The sequence below is a fragment of the Perognathus longimembris genome, chromosome 4, assembly GCF_023159225.1.
Source record: "Perognathus longimembris pacificus isolate PPM17 chromosome 4, ASM2315922v1, whole genome shotgun sequence".
NCBI classification, from domain to species: domain Eukaryota; kingdom Metazoa; phylum Chordata; class Mammalia; order Rodentia; family Heteromyidae; genus Perognathus; species Perognathus longimembris.
This window is the reverse complement of record NC_063164.1, coordinates 33310455-33330646: the sequence shown is the minus strand read 5'-3', so window position 1 is coordinate 33330646 and position 20192 is coordinate 33310455.

The following is a 20192-nucleotide window of genomic DNA, read 5'->3' as shown; positions in this document are numbered from 1 at the left end:
TTGGATAAGTGAAAATTGTAGCTAATGGTGTTCTAACTGGTTCACAGGGGTAGGAGTCTGAAGTTACTGTCTTTTTCTGGAAGAGTTCAAGGACCCAAGCTACCAATTCCCGTATAACAGAGAAAAATAAGCATTGATAGCAAGCTATGTGAGTGGAGGAAAATGCAGTTGGATTTGCTCCTCTGTAAAATGGATACAGCAATGGTAGGGACTGCAGAGGCCTGTTCAGAGGATTGGATGAACACAGATAAAGTTTCCAGCGTATTGTGTCTGGAACATCAAAAGTATGTATTATTATAGAGAAGAGGCAAAGAGGATTGATCATGCTGGGTTATATAATAAGCTTACCCCTATAATCCCAGCTACTCGGGAAGCTGAGATAGGAGGATCTCAGTTCAAAGCCAGCCTGGGGCAGGAAAGTCCATGAAATTCTTATTTCATTTCAATTAACTACTTAAAAGCCCGTAGTAGAGCTGTGGCTCAAATGTTAAAGTGCTAGCCTTGAGCAAAAAAGCTAAGGGTCAGTGCCCAGTTCCTGAGTTCATGCCCCAGTAATGGTACAAAAGAGGAGGGGCTTGTGAGGGGCTGACAGTGGAAATACAGCAGGAAAGACCAGATGTGAGAAAGGGACTTTCATCTTCACCAAACCAGCAGATATCTTGAACTTGGACTTCTAGCCTCTAGGACTATAGGCACTAAATTTTTTTTTTTAGTTTAGTTTAGGGCATCTTATTATACCAGCCTGCATAGACTAGGGTAGGCCACAAGCCAAGGAATATAAAGAGGCAGTATCTGGAATCCGAGGAAATAGATTTCTCCCTTAAGACTCCAAAAGGAACCCAAACCAGCCACCAAATGGATTGTACACTCCCAACTTCCAGAACTGTAAGAATAAATTTGAGTCACGCAAGCCACTCCGATGTGGTCATCACTTACAGCAGCCTCAGGAAGTCCAAGTCCTAGGTAACCAGGTGAGATGTGCTCCTGTGTGGGGATGTTGCTGTTCAGATACCACAGAAGCCACAGCTGCCACGTGGCTGCAGGAGGGAGGGTTTCTATTATCTCAAATATGAAGAGCAGAGCAGCAGAGGGAGAGTGTTGGGGTTGGTTAATTCATCTGCTCAATGACATCATGAGATCTTGATGTCACTTTATTTTTTCAGATTTCTGGTCTTCCCAAGAGGAAGGCTTTAGGTTAGTCCATTCATGCTTGAAACTGGACACAGTTCCATACTCTATGTTCTGACACCATAGTGGCCAGAAGTTGATAAGAGCAATTGTCATGTGAACACCCCTTTCTGAGGGTACAGTTTAACACATGGCCTTGTGCTTGTTAAGAAGGCATTCTACTGGCTGGGGATATGGCCTAGTGGCAAGAGTGCTTGTCTCGCGTACATGAAGCCCTGGGTTCAATTCCCCAGCACCACATATACAGAAAATGGCCAGAAGTGGCGCTGTGGCTCAAGTGGCAGAGGGCTAGCCTTGAGCAAAAAAAAGCCAGGGACAGTGCTCAGGCCCTGAGTCCAAGCCCCAGGACTGGCCAAAAAAAAAGAAAACAAACAATTAAAAAAAAAAAAAAAGGCATTCTACCATTGGTGCTATCCCCCCCTCCCCACCAAACCCTTATTTGCTTTAGTTATTGTTCAGATAGGGTCTTCCCTTCCCCACTCTCAGGCCCAGCCTGAGAGTCCTACCTATGAATCTACAGCATATCTGGGATTACAGGCAAGACTAGCATTCTTGTCTTGTTGTTTGAGTTGGTGTCTTGTGAACCATTAAAGGATGGGCCTCAAGTTGTGATTCCTGTAATCTCTACCTCCAGAGCCGCTAGGATTACAGGCATACATCACCACATTCTGCCCTCATCTGTCTCTTTTTTAAGCACTAGGAGCATGTCTATGGATGTCCCCCATAGTCTTGTGGAATTATCAAGAACTGAATCATTTGGCTGTTTCTACATCATTCACCAGGAAAGGGAATCAAGATATATTCCCACCTCCAACCCTACCCTGGGACAGTGGAAGGGCTTGGTAGCTTGACTGCTTACTTTATATTAAGGAAGGAAGAAAAGAGGTTACAGCTTGGTGTAGCAAAGAGATAACATTTCCTTTTGAGCAATCAGCCTTATCAGGGAGCAAACATTTCATGACAGAGCTGTAGAAGAGGGCTGTGTGTTAGGTGAGGCGGGCAGGCATGTATACTCCTTAATTGTTTTGCAGTTTTTGCTTCTGATCAAGGAAGTATACACTTAGTTTATACTTTTCTTTGCTTAGAATAGACCTTAAAATGTTTCCTGAATTAAGAGCCAGTGACTATTATTTTGTGTCTCTAGTGGTATTATCTTCTTAGTATTTGATTCTCAAGAATTTGAGTAGGTATTTAGAATCCATTTGAGATTTCAGGAGGCATAAATAATTGTATTACACTGACTTAAAGAACCCTACTTAACATGGGCCTGATATAAATCATTTCACCTTAGCTGTATGAGTGGAGGCAGTTTTAAATCCTCATGTAATAGATGACAGATTCAGATACAGAAAGAAAGCTCATTGCTAATTCAGAAGTTCATCCAGGGGAAATAGCTTAAGCAACCACAAGGGATGGCTCCTGTTTTCATTCTGGCACTATGGTGTTTTCATTTTGGCTCTCTTTAAACAGATCGAATATCTAGAAGAAAAATAAAATGACATTAATCATTTATCTGGACATTTAAAACAGATATTTGGTATGGTAGAAGGGAAAATGTAATGAATAAGTTTGTCCTCTTCCAAACTCATTGTCTAATCCTGTTGTACTTTTAACTATTTCCAAAGTGAAGTGAGTGAAAGCAGTTGGCTACAGAAGTATGAAAGAGTGATTTAATTTTGTCATATATTTATGAATAAAGTTGGCTGGTGGAGTTTTAATTAGGTTGAGGCACTGGAGGACCATGTGGGCAGAGGCACATGATCGGCAATGTTAGAGCATCTGACACAGTAGATTTGCTTTCACAAATCGTTCTCAGGAATTAACACAGAGTTCTGAAACCCTCCTTATGTCCAACAATGTGCATTCTAATGATAATTATGCTAACCAAGATGAGAAATAATCTTAATGTCTTATATAACAAGAGGGCAAGTAAATTGTGGTATACCCATTCAGAAAGATGTTATTGTCTTAAAGTTTTATAATAAAAAATGAGAAAATTCTTGAATACAATAGCAAATTCAAGGACAGGAAGAAAGCAGAATGTAAAGTTGCATTCATCATTGATCTTAATAATTTATTTTATGTACTGCTGGGGTTTGAATTCAGAGCCTCATGCTTGCTAGGCAGTGCTCTCTCTCTTGGGACATGCACTTAGTTCTTACTGACTTTAGTTGGTTTTTGGTTAGAGACTCCTATTGTTTCCCTGCAGCCAGCCTTAGGTTTGATCCTCCTTTTGGTACCTCTCAGATATGAGAGGAGCTTAAAGTACCATACCCATCTCATTAGTTAAAATAAGTCTTGCTGGGGCTGGGGATATAGCCTAGTGGCAAGAGTGCCTGCCTCAGATACACGAGGCCCTAGGTTCGATTCCCCAGCACCACATATACAGAAAATGGCCAGAAGCGGCGCTGTGGCTCAAGTGGCAGAGTGCTAGCCTTGAGCGGGAAGAAGCCAGGGACAGTGCTCAGGCCCTGAGTCCAAGGCCCAGGACTGGCCAAAAAAAATGAGTCTTGCTAACATTTTACTGAGGCTGTCAACTGTGATCCTTCTCATCTTTACCTGCCCAGAGATTACAGGTGTGTGCCAGCATAGCCAGCTTCTAAATGCTTTTTGTATGCCATTACTGGAACTTGAACTCAGGGCTTGGTTATTGTCCCTGAGCTTCTTTTGCTCAAGGCTAACTCTGTACCAGTTGAGCCACAGCTATACTTCCAGCTTTTTTGGTAGTTCAGTGAAAAGAAGAGTCTCACAGACTTTCCTGCCTGGACTGACTTTGAACTGTGATCATCACATCTCAGCCTCCTGAGTAGCAAGTATCACAGGCATGAGCTATCAGCACCCAGCTTAATAATGTTTAAAAAAAATAAACATTTAAGACAAAAAGAAATATATACCTCCAGCTTTATCAGAAAAAGCTAAATAAACTGTGGAAGAGCCACATGATAAAACAATACAAATATTGTAAATTATTGACCCTCAGCTCTATATGTCCACACAAGTGATTGTTAATATCTCAGTAATGGATCAAAAGTTACACACATATGAGTGTATGAGTATGTGGGCATGAAGAAGGACAACGACATGAGAAACACAGAATTCAAGATAATGGTCATATCTAGCAGGAAGACCTAGGGTCAGAAGATTCACAGGAAACAACATGAAGGAGGAGGCAGATTCTAGCAATGTTCTACTTGTTGCTCTGGCAGTGAGGCTTCGTCAGTCATGTGATTTAACGATGTCAACAGAATAAAATATGATCACTCATGCATCAATGGCAGCAGTATGACGAGGACTATGATTCACTCCACTCTCACTACCTAGTAATAAGACAGGAGCTTATTTGTCACGTCTTCCTATTACACAGTCTTTTATTTATTCTGTATTTCTGTGATTAGCATTATGTACCTTTAAAAGTAAAAGGATAATAAACTAGCCAAGAAAGCTTGAAGGTTAAAAAATTCAATAGATTTTTATTGATCTAGGATAGTTAAATTTGGCAAATTTAGGTCAGGCAATTGACCCAAACAGCTGGAATGTACTTAACATTTGAACTTCCAACAATTAGTGGCTGTATGGTTTAGGCCTGATTTTATATTCTTAGTCCTGATGATTCAGATTCTTCTCTGAGAATCTGACCAAACTGGGCCCTACGAATAACAATCTCAGTGTTAAATTTTTATACAATATTTATAACAGCTAGCATTAATTATACTTTGTTTGAAATATTGTGTTTTTCACCTATGATCAGATTTGATGCTCACACTAGAGACTTAATATGGCAGATACTAATATGATCAAAATTGGACAGATGAGGAAACAGAGGCACAAAGTTTACTGTATACTCAGATTTGAGTATACAGTCAGCGTAACTTCCTGCTGAGAAAACTAAAAAGCCTTATTCAATACTGATTTCAATAAATGTCAATTTACTGAGGTAGAAGTATGCTAAGTCTGAGACAGGATCCCATGCTTTGAGTACTGGTGCTAGGGCTATGGTTACTTAAATTTTTTGTCTTGGCTTCACCACTTGTGAGCTTTATGTGTATCCAGAGAAAGTTATTGGCGTTCTCTGCTCCAGTTCCTGTGGTTATGACATAGGAATTATAGTAGCACTTATCTTCCAGAGATATTGTATGTGTTGAAAGAATTCATCTGTGGAAAGGGCTTAGAACCGTGCCTGGCACATGGCAGTCTCTAAATGTTAGCTATGGTAATTCTAGTGTGTACATTCTCACAACTCTTGATCTTCATATGTTCTCTCTCTCTTTTCTCCCCTCCCCTCTTCTTCCCACTCCACATCCACCTTATAGGTTGCTCTAAACTATTTGGGATATGAAACAAGGTATATACAAGTATAGAATGGAAAACATATTACTGAAATAGTATTAAAATGACATTAAATTCACTTTTATGATATGGAATAGAAACTCAGTGATATATAACTTGGTCTTCTTTTGCAGTTAAAAGGTTACACTTTTAGAAATAGGAGGTTTGACATCAAGTTTTGGCTCTGTCACTAACCATATAATCTTGAATAAGTCTCAAATCTATCAGGCTCAGGCTTCTATCCAACACATGGAAATAAAAATGTCAGAATTGCCTACCTGAATGCTTTATTCTTGTGTGAGTGATAGCTATGTTAGATTCTTCCATAAACTACAATTCCATTTACTGAGTTCTTGCTCTTCACGAGTTTCATTTAAAAGCTAGACATGCAGAGCCCATTACCTTGAATAATTTCCAGTAGAAGAATATTCAATCCTGGACTGATGGGTGTGTAATTGAGAGTACATGTGTGTGGGTATGCATGTATGTGCACGTGCATACACACAGAAGAGGTAGCATTGGGGAAGCGGACATTACAATTACAGACGACAATTTTCAAATTCTGGAAAATATACCAACCATAAACAGGGGAATAATTGCTGACATTTATCTTGGCCATTGAAGAACAAAGCTCTTTCGTTTTGACTGAAACATGTACATATTTCCATCTGACTTTCCACCTATAATTGCTCATGTTCCATTTCTTTTAGATCTTTTAAAATTCCACAAACCTTTAATCTAGTTTCTCAGGAATAAATGTTTGTCCTGAATTTTATTTGGCAGAAACATTCTCACTGTTCAATGATTAAGTTAGATAGAAAGCAATGATATTATTTCTCTTTCATGTTTAACATCCTTGACATTTTCTGTAAATAGAAACTTCATTCATTGGCTGAAATCCTTTTAGTACTATCCAATGTCAAAGGCAGGATTTGAATCACCAATCCCTTTGGAGAAAAGAATGTAGGTTCCTAATTCAATTACAGATAGGGCTGAATTTGATAGTCTTAAAGTATCAGGGAATAAGAGTTCTGTAACCACAAATAACCTGGCAACTCAGCATTTTCATTTTGAGTCAGGTCAATAAAGGGTCTATGTTGGGTCCTTTGATTGTTTATTTGCCCAACTCTATAGATGCTCACCTGTTGTCTACCGTATGCATGTTCAAACACAGCAGTAAAGCATGGCACCACCAAGCTGACCAAGACTATGGCTAGAGGGCCTCAAACATGGTTTATAAAGAAGCCTCTAGTCCCCAAAGGCATGGCCTTAGCATCCAAATAAAGGAAAAAGACTCTTAAAAATAAATCTAATTTTTTTCTCGATTAATCATTAGAATACTATTTGATATTGTTGTGACTGAACATTTTTTTTTCTCAAACACATTGAGACACTAAAAAGAGAAGGACAAAGTGTCAATAAACCATAAGAAGATGCCTGGCCTCATCATAATAAGTGAATACTATAACCAAGTGCTATTTTTCTCCTATTAAACTAATACTGAGTTAAAAATCCAGAAAACCCCTATTTTAGAAAAGGTGGAAAAATGAGAACTCTCAGTAAGCTGGTGGACATTAAAATACTATAATTTTTCTAAAAGGAAGAGAAAAATTATTTTATATAGCCTTTGACTTGGACAGTCTTTTATTTTTTTAAATGGGATCCTGCTGTGTAGTTGAGGTTGATCTCAAACTTATGGCTCTCCTGCGTTCCCAGAGCTGGGGATGATATGCTGCATCAACCCATTGAACCGTGGCATGCTATTTTTAAGGAATTACCATAAGAAAATAATGAATGTTTCCAAAGAATTTTTTCCTTCAAGGATAAAAGAAGAATTTGTTTTCAACAATGAATAGTTTACAAACTGAAATATCCAACAACAGTAGATTCTATAAATGCAAGATGCTATACCCACAAAACAATATGGCATGAAATGATTAAATATAATGTACGCTAGAATATTTTGAGTCAAGTATACACTTAACGGTGTAATGTGGAAAAGAAAAAGGTAAGTCAACATGGATTACCACATAAAGATCTAGGTTGATTTCATTTGTATGCATCATCTAAAGTAAATGTGGTTTCCACTTTAATTAAAAAATTAATAAAACATGATGGAATACCTCTAATACGAGAGATGAGAAACTATACTGTGATATTTCTTGAATATCTATAACCTTTTAAATTCTATTAAAGCAAACATATCAAAGTTTGCTTTATAGTCTGTAAGAATAATTTTGTAAAAATTCATATTCTGCTATTTTTTTTTTTACCAATTTGATTCCAAACAATACAGAATATAGTATTTGCTGAAGGCATTGAGAAATGTAAGATTCTAGTGCTCCCGTTCAGGTATTTTTTTTTTGTATTGGACTTAAGGTGCTTATGCACCGGTTCAGTGGACAGTTGAAATTTGCAATGTTGTACTCAGCCTATGGGAAGCACATGGAATAATAGAAACTGCAGGCATGTAGGTATTTTGAAGTCTTCAACAATAAAGGTAAAAATCAAACACACTGGCTTAGTTTAATTTTTGCCTCTATCCTAAATTGTCTCTCGCTATGGACTGCACATTTGTATCTCTCCCAACTTGTTGAAGCCCACAGGGTGATGGTATAACGGATTTGGGATCTCTGCAGCTAATAACATTATGAAGGGAGACACCCATGAATGGTGTCATGATGCCAAGAGAAGAGGAGACCAGAGGAAACATCTCTTGTTCTTCAGTGTATCAGGGTGCAGCAAGAAGGTATCTGTCTGAAAATCAAGAACTAAATAAATTGGCTTTGATCTTGGATATTCACCCTCCAGAACTATATAAAACAAATTTCTAGTGCTTATGGTCTTTTTAAAAATAGCAGTTTGAGGTACCTCTGAGAGTTATGCAACTTTGGCTTATTCACTTAAGTCTTAATAAAAAAAAATAATTATAAAAACATTTGCCCTTGCCAATTGGTAAGGGGTTTCAATGAGAAGAGAAGTGATAACGGTAGGATTTCTATCATACTTCAAAGCTGTTAGCTATGAATACCATCAACAGACTCACTGCACAGCTGGTATGTTTAAAACCTGCTTAGCCCTATGTGGCAAACACTGTCATCCAAGCACTTGGAAAGTAGAGGCAGGATGCTCATGAATTCAAGGACGAGCTGCAAAAATGGATGAAATTTTGAAATGCCTTTATATTCCTATGTTACAGATATGTGTGTGTGTTTGCCTTAAAGAAATATGCATATATATTTATTTATTTAAAGTAAAGCTGGGCACTGGTGGGTCATGCTTGTAATTCTAGCTAGAGATGGCTGAGATCTGAGAATCCTAGAAGGCTGAAATCTGAGAATCATGGTTTAAAGACAGCCCAGGAAAGAAAATCCGTGAGACTCTTATCTCCAGTTAACCTGCAAAAAGCCAGAAGTGCAGCTGTAGTTCAAGTGGTAAAGCACTAGCCTTGAGCAAAAAAAAAACAAAAAACAAAAAAAAACCTCAGGGATAGTGCTCAAACTTTGAGTTTAAGCCCCAGGGCTCACACACACACACACACACACACACACACACACACACACACACACACACAAATGTAGTTGAAGAAAGGCCCCATCCACCATAGGTAACAAAGCTAAGCCCTACAAACTAAGGAATTTAGTCTTATGACCCAGAGTCCAGCAAGGATTGGGCTACTTTGAACTGCATGATTCTTTGTTCTTCCTCAAAATTTCTTAAACATTACAAAACTTTGAAATAGATGAAGGAAAATCTCTCCGCAAATTGACAAACATCCCCAAAGCCCAGTGTTGAGTGGCCTCCATACAAAAAACCAGCCTGAACTATTCACTGTGTGAGCACAGAGAACAATGACCACTTTGTATGGTAAAATAATTAACCCACTAACACAATAACTAATGTCAGGAAAAGTGTGGGGAGAAATTGATTTAAAGAGGAAAACATTAGTAAATTTACTGTCACCGTCAAGTAGAATCCATCACTGGAAACTCTAAAATCATGAAGTAAAATCTCTCAGCCTTGTGCAGGGAAGGAAAGAAAATTTTGTTTGCTTCCTACAAAACATAAAAGATAACTTTTCAGTTCTTAAGGATATAGACACAGAGAAAGAGAGACAGAGGAAAAAATTTGAGGTGGGGGGAGGGGGGAGAATGAGAATTTAGAAAATGGATAACTGCAAGCACTTTCTACAAAGAACAAAAACCCAAAGTGAATAAATATTTCTGGACATTCCCAAGAAACCACTATGGAAATCTCATTGGAAGTTTCATTCCTGTGGAGACTTGAAGCACAGCACCCAGCAGGAAATGAAAGAGCGTTTGGTAAAGTGAAGGACTGTTGAGCTTCTCTTCTATCCCTACCTCAAGAAATTGCAAAGCAAGGCCTTATTTTTAGTAAAATTGCTATCACATTTATACAACAGCACTTCCGGGACATGTGTCCGCAGCTCTGTGCCAACATCACTATATCGTTATGGATCCAAACCCACCAGAACATTTTGTTTTGCAAAGCAATTTGGCCTTAAAATACATTCGCATGAAGAGGAGGAAATGGAAACTGCAGTGGATAATGAGAATTTGAGCCTGACAACAAGAGAAATCTAAGAGAGGTTTCAAGGAGTGTGCTTTGAAGTTCTTTTTTAGCTCACAGTGAATTCCTCAACAATTTGTGGTTGGTCTCCAAATGACAGCAGTTGTGAGAACTGAGGCCAGAGATCCACTGTTTGCCTACAATCACAGGAATCTGGTGAAAAAACACCATGAATAAAATTTAGTGGCACAAAATAGTGGTTTTTCAAGGTTTACTGGTCCTCTCTGTCAATAATAGATAAAGCAAAGAAATACACAAACAAAAAAGTCATCTTTCACAAGAAGGTTGTTTTTGTTTTTTGGTCAGGGGCCTTGAACTCAGGGCCTGGGCTCTGTCCCTGAGCTTTATCGCTCAAGGCTAGCACTCAACCACTTTGAGCCACAATGCCACTGCCAGTTTTCTGGGGATTCATTGGACATAAGACTCTCACAGACTTTCCTATCATGGCTGGCTTCATATTGAGATCCTCAGATCTCAGCCTCCTGAGTAGTCAGGATTATAGGAATGAGCCACAAGGGCCTGGAAAATCATCATCAGGATTTTATAGATATTTGAAGTAAAGGAATAATAATTGTTTCTGACCAAGGGTATCCGGTCCACCCTCCAAGTTGTAACTTAAACATTTGGGGAAAATAAGTCCAAGACAAATGGTTATGGGACACAGTAGATAAAAATGACTCTAATTTTCTGCCATTACTCAAAAAAGATATATATGTGTCATGAAACACCACAACAAACTTCCCAAAACCATCCCAGCTCCTTAAAAAGGCAGTCTATAGTTTAAGTTTTACATTTTTTATTGCTGTGGAGACAGTTTTTGCCCCCAATCTCATAAAATGCTCTATTGTTAAAAATAAGAAATAAAAAGCATGTTGGATGTAGATAACTAGAAACTGGGAAAACTCCCAGTTTTCAATCTAGCACTGCAGTACTGCTTTCACTGACACACCTCTATGTTAGTGTTCTGATGAAATGTGAAATGTCCCCATAGGCTCACATGTTGAAGGCTTTGTTCCTAATTCAGCAATGTTCAGAGGTCAGGCTTTTGGAAAACAGTTGGAGAAGGAGGGCTCAGCCTTACTCAGAGGATTATTAATCCAGGGTTGGGTGGAGAATTTGATGTCACTGTTGGGAGGGAGTGGAAGGAGTGGGGGCGGGGCCTGTGATAGGAAGTAGGTCCATGGGTCATATCCTGTCCCCTCCCTACTTCCTGGATGCCATGCTCCTTCCATGCTCCTTCTGCCGCGATGTTCTGCTTCACCCCAGTCCCGGAGCAGAGGAGCCAAGCCATCATGGACTAAGAACTCTGGTACCATAAACCAAAATGAATTCTTCCTCCTTTGAGTCAGGAGTTTGTGATGACCATTAAAAAAAAAAAAAGGGCTGGGGATATAGCCTAGTGGCAAGAGTGCCTGCCTCGGATACACGAGGCCCTAGGTTCGATTCCCCAGGACCACATATACAGAAAACGGCCAGAAGCGGCGCTGTGGCTCAAGTGGCAGAGTGCTAGCCTTGAGCGGGAAGAAGCCAGGGACAGTGCTCAGGCCCTGAGTCCAAGGCCCAGGACTGGCCAAAAAAAAAACAAAAACAAAAAAAAAAACTGATTTGCACATTCAGCTTTCCTCTACTTTGAGAAAATACCTAAGATAGTCAATTTTAAAATTGGAAAGGGCCAGGTGCAGGTGGCTTCTGTCATCCTAGCTTCTCAGCAGGCTGAGATCTGAGGACCGAACTTAGAATCTAGCCTAGAAAGGAATGTCTCCGAGATTCTTATCTCCAATTAACAACAAAAAGCTGGAAGTGTAGCTGTGACTCAAGAGGTAGACTGGGAGCCTTGAGCACAAAAGCACAGGAACAGCACCCAGGCACTGAGTTTAAGCTCTAGGACTGGTGCACACACATACACACACACACACACACACACACACACACACACACACAAAGTTGGAAAGGTTTATTTTGGTTTATGGTCTCAGAGATTTCAGTCCAGAGTCTTCTGACCCTGTGGCTTTGTGCCTATGGTGGCATGTGGCAGAAGAGACCTGTGACAGCCAAGACGCAAAATAAACATACAAAAAAGGAACTGGGCCACAATTCTGTCTTAAAGGGCATCTCCCACCTCCAATGACCTAGCTTCCTTCTGCTACACAGTATCTCATTTGTTCTGTGGTTTCAAAGATACTGAGTGGTCACATCATATTCTGACAATGAAATCTTCCAATATAAAGGCACCATTTAGTAACAAATATCTTAGTGTATGTTTTAGAAGACTCTTTAGCTCTCTAACATAATCATTGAAGCTTCTAGTGAGGTTTGCAGATTGTTGATTGATAAATACCTGTGATATTTAACAAGCTGGTTCTGTTCCCTGAGGGAGGCTAGAGAGATATTTTTTTCTGAAAAGTAATCTAATTCATAGGCTTTTGCTATAAGTTCAACGCAAATGGGAACATCTCCTATTCAAAGAATTAAATAAGATTTGTACACATTTGAACATTATTTTGCAAAAGGAAATTGACAATAATTCTGTGCATCTCGCATATAGTCAGATTGTTTTCATTTCTAAACTTTCTAAGAATAAATGTAGTCTTGGCAATTTGAGGAAGTTGGCATTCTTGTGTTTAACTATCCACACGCACTTGGACAGCTTACAAATGTCACCTATTGGTTCAATCACACAAATGGGAATGAGATTGGACAGTAGAAAGGTTGAGAATGAGCATAAGAGACTAAGTAGTTTTTGGTTTTGTAACAACAATCTGCTGTTGGAAAATGTATTTATACTAGTTATACTAATTTTTGCAGATTCTCTGTAAAGAGATTTTCATAATAGGGAGAGGAGTGAATACCAAGACTTCAAGGAATTACGGAGGAGGCATGATTTAAAAAAGAAAGCAAGAAGATGAGGTGCTGTAGAAGCATAGATATGTCAACCAATAGTCAGTCATGTAGCTACTCAGCAATTTCGAGAAACACACTCTCCACATCCTATGAAGTAATTGTTCCCTTTTGTAGATAGGGTAAGTGGATGTGCGATAAAAAAAAAATGATTCTGAGTTCCTTCTGTTGCATATCCAATTACTTCCTTCCATTTCAAACAATATTATAAGGAAGTCTTGGTTTCAAAATATGTCATAAGACTGATAGTCAGCCTTCAAATGTGGAGGATAATTTCCCACATTGGTCTGCTTTACTGCCCTACCCTGAGCTAGTCACATCATCTAATCAGCTATGCAGTAATGAGAAATCTGCAAGATTTCTGAAGGAGAAACATGCTTTTATACCTTCATGGCTGGCCACAACCTGAGTTCCCAAACTGTGTATCCAAAAGCAGGATGTCCAAGAAACTTCATTTAAGATATAATATTTTTTGCCAGTCCTGGGGCTTGGACTCAGAACCTGAGCACTGTCCCTGGCTTTTTTTTTTTTTTTTTTTTTTTTTTTTGCTCAAGGCTAACATTCTACCACTTGAGCCACAGTGCCACTTCTGGCTTTTTCTATATATGTGGTGCTGAAATTGAACCCAGGGCTTCATGTATACAAGGCAAGCACTCTACCACTAGGCCATATTCCCAGCCCCCAAATAGACATTTTTATACCTCCCATATGAATATAGCTTCATGCACTGAAGGTATAGTTCAGAATAAGGCCCAGAATAAGGCTCAAATCGAGCCCCAGCAACAACCTGCTTCTCAGAAATGGCACTGTGGCTCAAGTTAACCTGAACACAAGATAAAATCTTTGTCATTTACACATGACAGAGGATTAATATCTAGAATAAGTACTCAAGAAAATTCAACACTGAATTGGGTATAGTAATACATAGTTGTTATCCTCACACTCATGAGTTTGAGTTCAGCCTGAGCTACCTAATGAGGTTCAGGCCAGCCCGGGCTACATAAAAAGACTCCAGTTGAAATTAAACAAAAAGAACAAAAAATTAAGTACCAAAAGGGAAAATAATCCAGCCAATAAATAGGCAAAGGAAATGAACACATAATCCTCAACTAATACATGAGAAAATAGTCAACATACTGAGCCATCAGGAAAGTGCAAATTAAAACTACGTTAAGATTACATCTCACCCCAATAAGAAAGGCTATCAAAAAAAAAGAAAGAAAGAGAGAGAGAGAGAGAGAGAAAGAAAGAAAGAAAGAAAGAGAGAGAGAGAGAAAGAAAAGAAAAGAAAAGAAAAGAAAAGAAAAGAAAAGAAAAGAAACAAATCAAATGATTTCAGGATGGAGGAAGGGGGGAAGAAATCCTTACACATGGTTGGTGGCCATTTAAATTAGCCCAGCATAATGAAAACCAGAATGAAGGTTCCTCAGAAAACTAAGAAGAGACCTACATTATGATTCTGCTTGGGTATATTCCTGCAGAATCAGAGACTCTATACAACAGACCTGCTAGAACATGGTGTTTATTGCAGCACTACTCACAATATTCATTCAACTGGCCCAGATGCCCATCAACAGATGAATGGATGAAGAAATGTTTTTTGTGAATACATATACATATATATGCGTATATGTACTCAAATACATGCATGTTGTATACATACATATACATACACAAATACACAATGGAGTGGTGGGGGGAGTTTTGCTATAAAGAATGAAATTACATTGATTGAAGAAAAAAATGAATGAAACTGAAGATGGTCATTTTAAGTGAAATAAACCAGACTGAGAACAACAAACATCACACATTTTCTCTCATATGCAGAATCTAGATTTGCAAAGAAAAGACATGTGAGTGGAAGGGGAACTATTTGGGAAGAGAAAGCAGGAGAAAAGAAAGACAACGAGAGGGAATGAATATGATCCAGGCATATCATAAGCATGTGTGAAGTGAGCTTGGGCTTCATAATGAAACCCCTTAATTTGGTTATTTTGTACTATGAATATACACAAATAAAGCATTTTGAAAATAGAAATAAAATAGGACCAGGACCACAGCGTAAGTGGTAGAGCACTTGCTGAGCAAGCTTGAGGCTTTGAGTTCCACCCTCAATACTGCCAAAAGAATAAGTGAATAAAAACAGGATCCCAACAATGTAGCCTAAGACTGTTCCTCCTTTTGTATTCCCTGAATTAGTAATAGACAGTCAATTACTAAATAGACAGCCATCAAAACGGTTGCTTTAAAAAACACTACTGGAAATCATCTTTTATGCTCCTTCATCTTAAACATCCAATAATTGTACATAGTATAAATGGCTCACTGAAGTGTGAATTGTTCGTGTTTCTCTCCTACTCAGCAAAGTATATTCTGTAACGCACCATGTACTACATTTTAGACTATTTCAGTCTAAATTTCTTTGACATATGTTCAGCTTTTACTTAAACACACATAAATTAAAATGCTTAATCCCATTTTAAAGGAAGACACATGCCAATCACTTTCTGTAGTTTGTGAACTGATCTTGGAAATTTTAGTTCACATTTGGTATGACAGAAAAGACCAAGGCGTTTGAAGTTAGGAGAACTTGAGCTCCAATCTCAGCCATGGTAATTAGTTGTCTAAGTCCCTGACACTGTTTTCTCACTTACACAATGAGGGTGATATTTGATTTGTAGGATTGCCATGCAAATTAAAACAGCAAGAATAAAAGAACCTAATGTAATTCTTGATTCACAGCAGGCCCTCAGCAAATTTATTCTTCCTTTTCTAATTTATATATTTTTATATCTCAGCATACAGGAATACCCACAGGAAATACTTTTGCTATAAACACAAAAACAACTAGTTAATAAAGACACACACTAGAAAGAGCTTCCGAAATTAAACTGACTACTTAGTTACAATATTGTGGGACTGTTTGTCATGTTTGGTCAGGGGAACTGGAAGAAAGCCAAAGTAATTAAATCTCTAACAAATTTAGTGATATAAAAGGTTCCATCCATTGGCCAGTGTAATTATTCTCTTACTGGGAAAAAAAGGAGACAGGTTCATTTGTAGTATCCCATGCTTAATCATTAGTATTAAATGAATTGGGACCAGAACTAATCAAAGAAGCAAACAGCTGATGACTGCTATTTTGTAAAAGAAAGAAGTAGTTGATGTTCACACAGGTTCAAGCAGCCAAAAAGGCCTTTCAATAAATGGCCAAGCTCTTTTTCTCCCTTTAAACTTGTTTTCAATGGTCTTTGGTCTGTGATTACTTTAATATTCATTTATTTCAGAGATCTTTTTGTGCAAATCTCAGTTTAAAACCTAATCACGTTCTTATTAAATTGGGCTGCTTTCAAAGGGAGGAATAAAGTACAATATTGCATTCATAAAGACTTTGAGTGAACTATATAGGCAGTTATAAAAATTATAAAATTTAAATATAAAATGATGAACACTGAAACAAAGGAAGATCCTGAAGCTTTATAACTTATTTATGATTATTGAGTTATGGGGTTTAAAGGTGCACTATCATTACCAGACATAAAGATTCTGTTATATTTTGTTTGTTCAATAATTCTGTAATTTTCTTCACAATTTGTACTCTTTTTTGTCATTCAATATGGCAATATAATCAGCAACACATTTAACTAGCAATTGTGTCTGTAATTGGTGACTCAGTTGCATTCTACCCTGGCCAAAAATATCGGGATAATTAGCATATATCTTTCCTTTGGCCTTTCAAAGGGGTATTATAATCACTAAATTTAAATTCCAGTGGTGAACCACATTGGGTGGAATCTTCCAAAGTAGTTATAAAATAATCTTTTTTTTTTCATGTTCTGAAAGTTGTCCACAGCATAGGGTGGGAATCGAACCTGAGTGTGAGAGATTATTCATTTCATTCTAACCATACCTGTACTCACCCTCTTCACTTGCGATGCTCTGAAGGTTTCTTTAGCAATGTATTTTAAGAGAAATGACAATACATTTTAATAAGGTGGGGGATTGATTTGTTTTCTACAAAGCAAAACATTTCTGTATAAGACAGAAGTGTGCGTGTGTGTGTGTGTGTGTGTGTGTGTGTGACTATGAGAAGATTAGATGGGAAATGTTGGAACTTTTTAGTCTCAATCAGAAGGGAATGATAGATCAAGAAATCAGAAGACATGGAAAGGTCTTTCACTTTCAGATGTTGGAAAGTATCACCAAAAAGGTAAACTGATAGAAGTGAAGGATCAATAGGAGTATAGATTCTAGAAACCAAGGCATGGCTGGGATGAGACACCCCAAGCAGAAGACTGTGACTGCCATTCTACCAAGGAAACATGAAGACAATAGGTCCTATGAGAACCAAGTTTGTTGTGTCTCATCTGTTGATGATTCCTAATAATGATATGCAGGCTACCATGCTAAGAAGCGGGCAACTGAAAGTAATCTTACTTATCTGAACCTTGGAAACTTACTTAGCAGAAACTTACTTTTCCAGTCCCTTCTCCAGGACAACTGATTGGTTCTTACAAAGTAGCTTGGATACTATTCTTGGGTAGGCTACAATTTAGGAGATTATTGAACCATATTGCTTTGACATCTAGTACTGTTTCTAAGTCTCTTTCCATGGATAATATCCAAAGAGATGTTAGTACAGGGGCTGGGGATTTAGCTCAGTGGAAGAGCGCCTGCCTGGCAAGCACAAGGCCCCGAGTTCGGTCCTCAGCTCTGGAAAAAAAAAAAACAAACAACTATAAAAGACCAAAGAGATGTTAGTACAGTCAAAGTTATTATGAAACACAACTGATCTTCACTTTGGGGATTTCCAGTGTAAATAAAAAGCCTCCAAGTAATACTGCAGTAGAAAAAAAAGCACTATCAACCCTGGCGAGCACAGTGCTTCCAGAACATAATTGGGCACCTTGTTGCATTGTTTGCCGCCTTAGGAGGAAATGTGAGATTCAGAAACAAGGATGCTTCCAGGATGCTCATAGCGGAATACACAATGAAAAGTGACTTTAGAAAAGTGACTTTTTTTCACAGAGTGAAAAGTCAAGAAAGGAATGGTAGTCACCTCTGTTTCAGGGACTGCAGAAGGTTTGTGACATCAGGGCCAGCATCTCCAGGATTCCCTTGTCCTCTCTCTTGTAGTTACAAGAGATGGAAATAGCTCTCACTTAAGATGCTGGGAGCAGAAAGCAATATTTCTGGTTCGCTTAGAGAAACTCAACTACCTAGCCATACTCTAGTTCACCCCCTACTTCCAAGTGAGCTGTAACAGCCCCTGAGGTGGAGGGAGCTGGGGGAAAAATTGACTATGGATGGTGGGGTATGAATCAAGAGTATCTTTAACAATGGTTAAAATTATCTTTGAGCCTTGAGTTGTGATTGAATACTTTGAATTTTTACCAAGAGACACCACTCGAATCTGTTAGATGAAACCTGTTGTTTCTCTAGTAGGAACTTTCTGTGCATGAGGAGTTGCATAAAATAAAGGATGCTATCATAGGACCCATATGAGACTCTTCTTAGGTGCAATGCTGTCTTCTTCCTCCTGCCACGCACATTCCAGAACCCTTTTGGTCTGACCTGAGCTCCTGGAGCTACACTGTTAGCAAGGTCCTGTGATATGTTCAACATTCTCTAGAGAGTAGGGGGATGTTCTTACTGTCCACAGACCCAGAGATCTCTTTGTTTCCTTCTGAGGCTTTTCTATTCTTTTCTCCAATGGACTTGTGCATTTACAAATAAAATCCCAAAAGAAAGTTTGGGGGTTTCTCTCTGCTTTACATGCTATCAGATACTTCATCCAACACACCCACAAATGCAGCTGAATGACATGAAAGGGTAAATGGGCAGAAATTATACAAAGGCAGAAATTATACCAAGAATGCTTGGCCACACACTTGACACAATAAACTCATCACAAAGATATTCAGTACTGAATCTCCCTTTGTGTGTGCCCTTTTATTTCTCCAATGTGTGTCCATTGTTTCCAATACTATCTCAAATACTTGCTGAATTGTGTATTCTACTTGTTTACATAAGGAGTTGATCACCTGGAAAAGTATAAAATTTTCAGGAGAGTTAAATTATCTGTGTCTTCTGTGATGATCTAATTTCAACACCCCCTCCCTGCCAATCCTTACTATTTTCTCTAAACAAAAGCTGAGTTCATCGGGCAGAACTATTCTCAGCTGCAATTGAGTAGTACTCTTTTCCATCCAGCTCTCATTCTGTAAAAAAAAAAAAAAAAAAAAAGAAAGTTCTTTCACAGTAATTTTGGTGTCCCTCTTCTTTTTAATTTTTCTGCTTTTCACTGTTTAAAATGTCCTGGAAGCATAATGTTGATGCAATCCTTCAGCATTTTTTCAGTGAGTATGGAAGTTTTTATAGACTTCCACTAGCATGAATAATGAGAACCAACTGCCCCTTAGTCTCCATCCAGATTCTAACTTAAAAAAAAAAAGAACAAAACAAAAAACACTCAATAAGTAATATATTCAAATTTCCTAAAATTACTTAATATTACCAGATAATAGACCTGCTGAAGTACAGATACTGAATCTAAAAGGTGCCATCTTGGCCATGTAGTGGATGACAGGGTATTGGGTTTAACTGATGCCATCTTGTCTTCGTGGTAGAGGCAGGGAAATTCCACCTCCCAGGCGATGGGCATACCTGAATTCCTAGAGGCAGGAGTGGGGACGTGGACAGTAAGTTACTAGACCTTGCCAGTCTTGGGTCCTAAACTATCAAGCTCTCTATGACTCTGCCCCCTGACCTGACCCTAATAGGCCTGGATCAGCTCAGGCACGGGGACACCATGCCACATGTCTCCTGTCTGCTCCTGTCCTGTCTCTTGTCTCTCCTCCAGTTAACATGGCATCCCACCTCAGCTCTCTGTTGGCACTGATCTGGTTTGTTGCTATTGTTCCTTCTTACTTCCCTGCTCTCATGGCTCAGTTTTCTAAGTGTTAAGTGTATTCATGGGGCTGCAGGTCTTTGTGTTAAGAGTCTGTGGTCACTGAGCTAATAAAGACTCCTAATTCAACTTCTCAACATGTGACTTCTCTGTTTTCTATCCATATCACGCTGCTTGTTTTCAAACTTACCTGGTTTTTCCAATGGAGAAGACCTACTAAACATAGATGTAATAGAAAGGGAGTTCAATGATAACCTGAGCCAAAGGCTAGAACATCAAG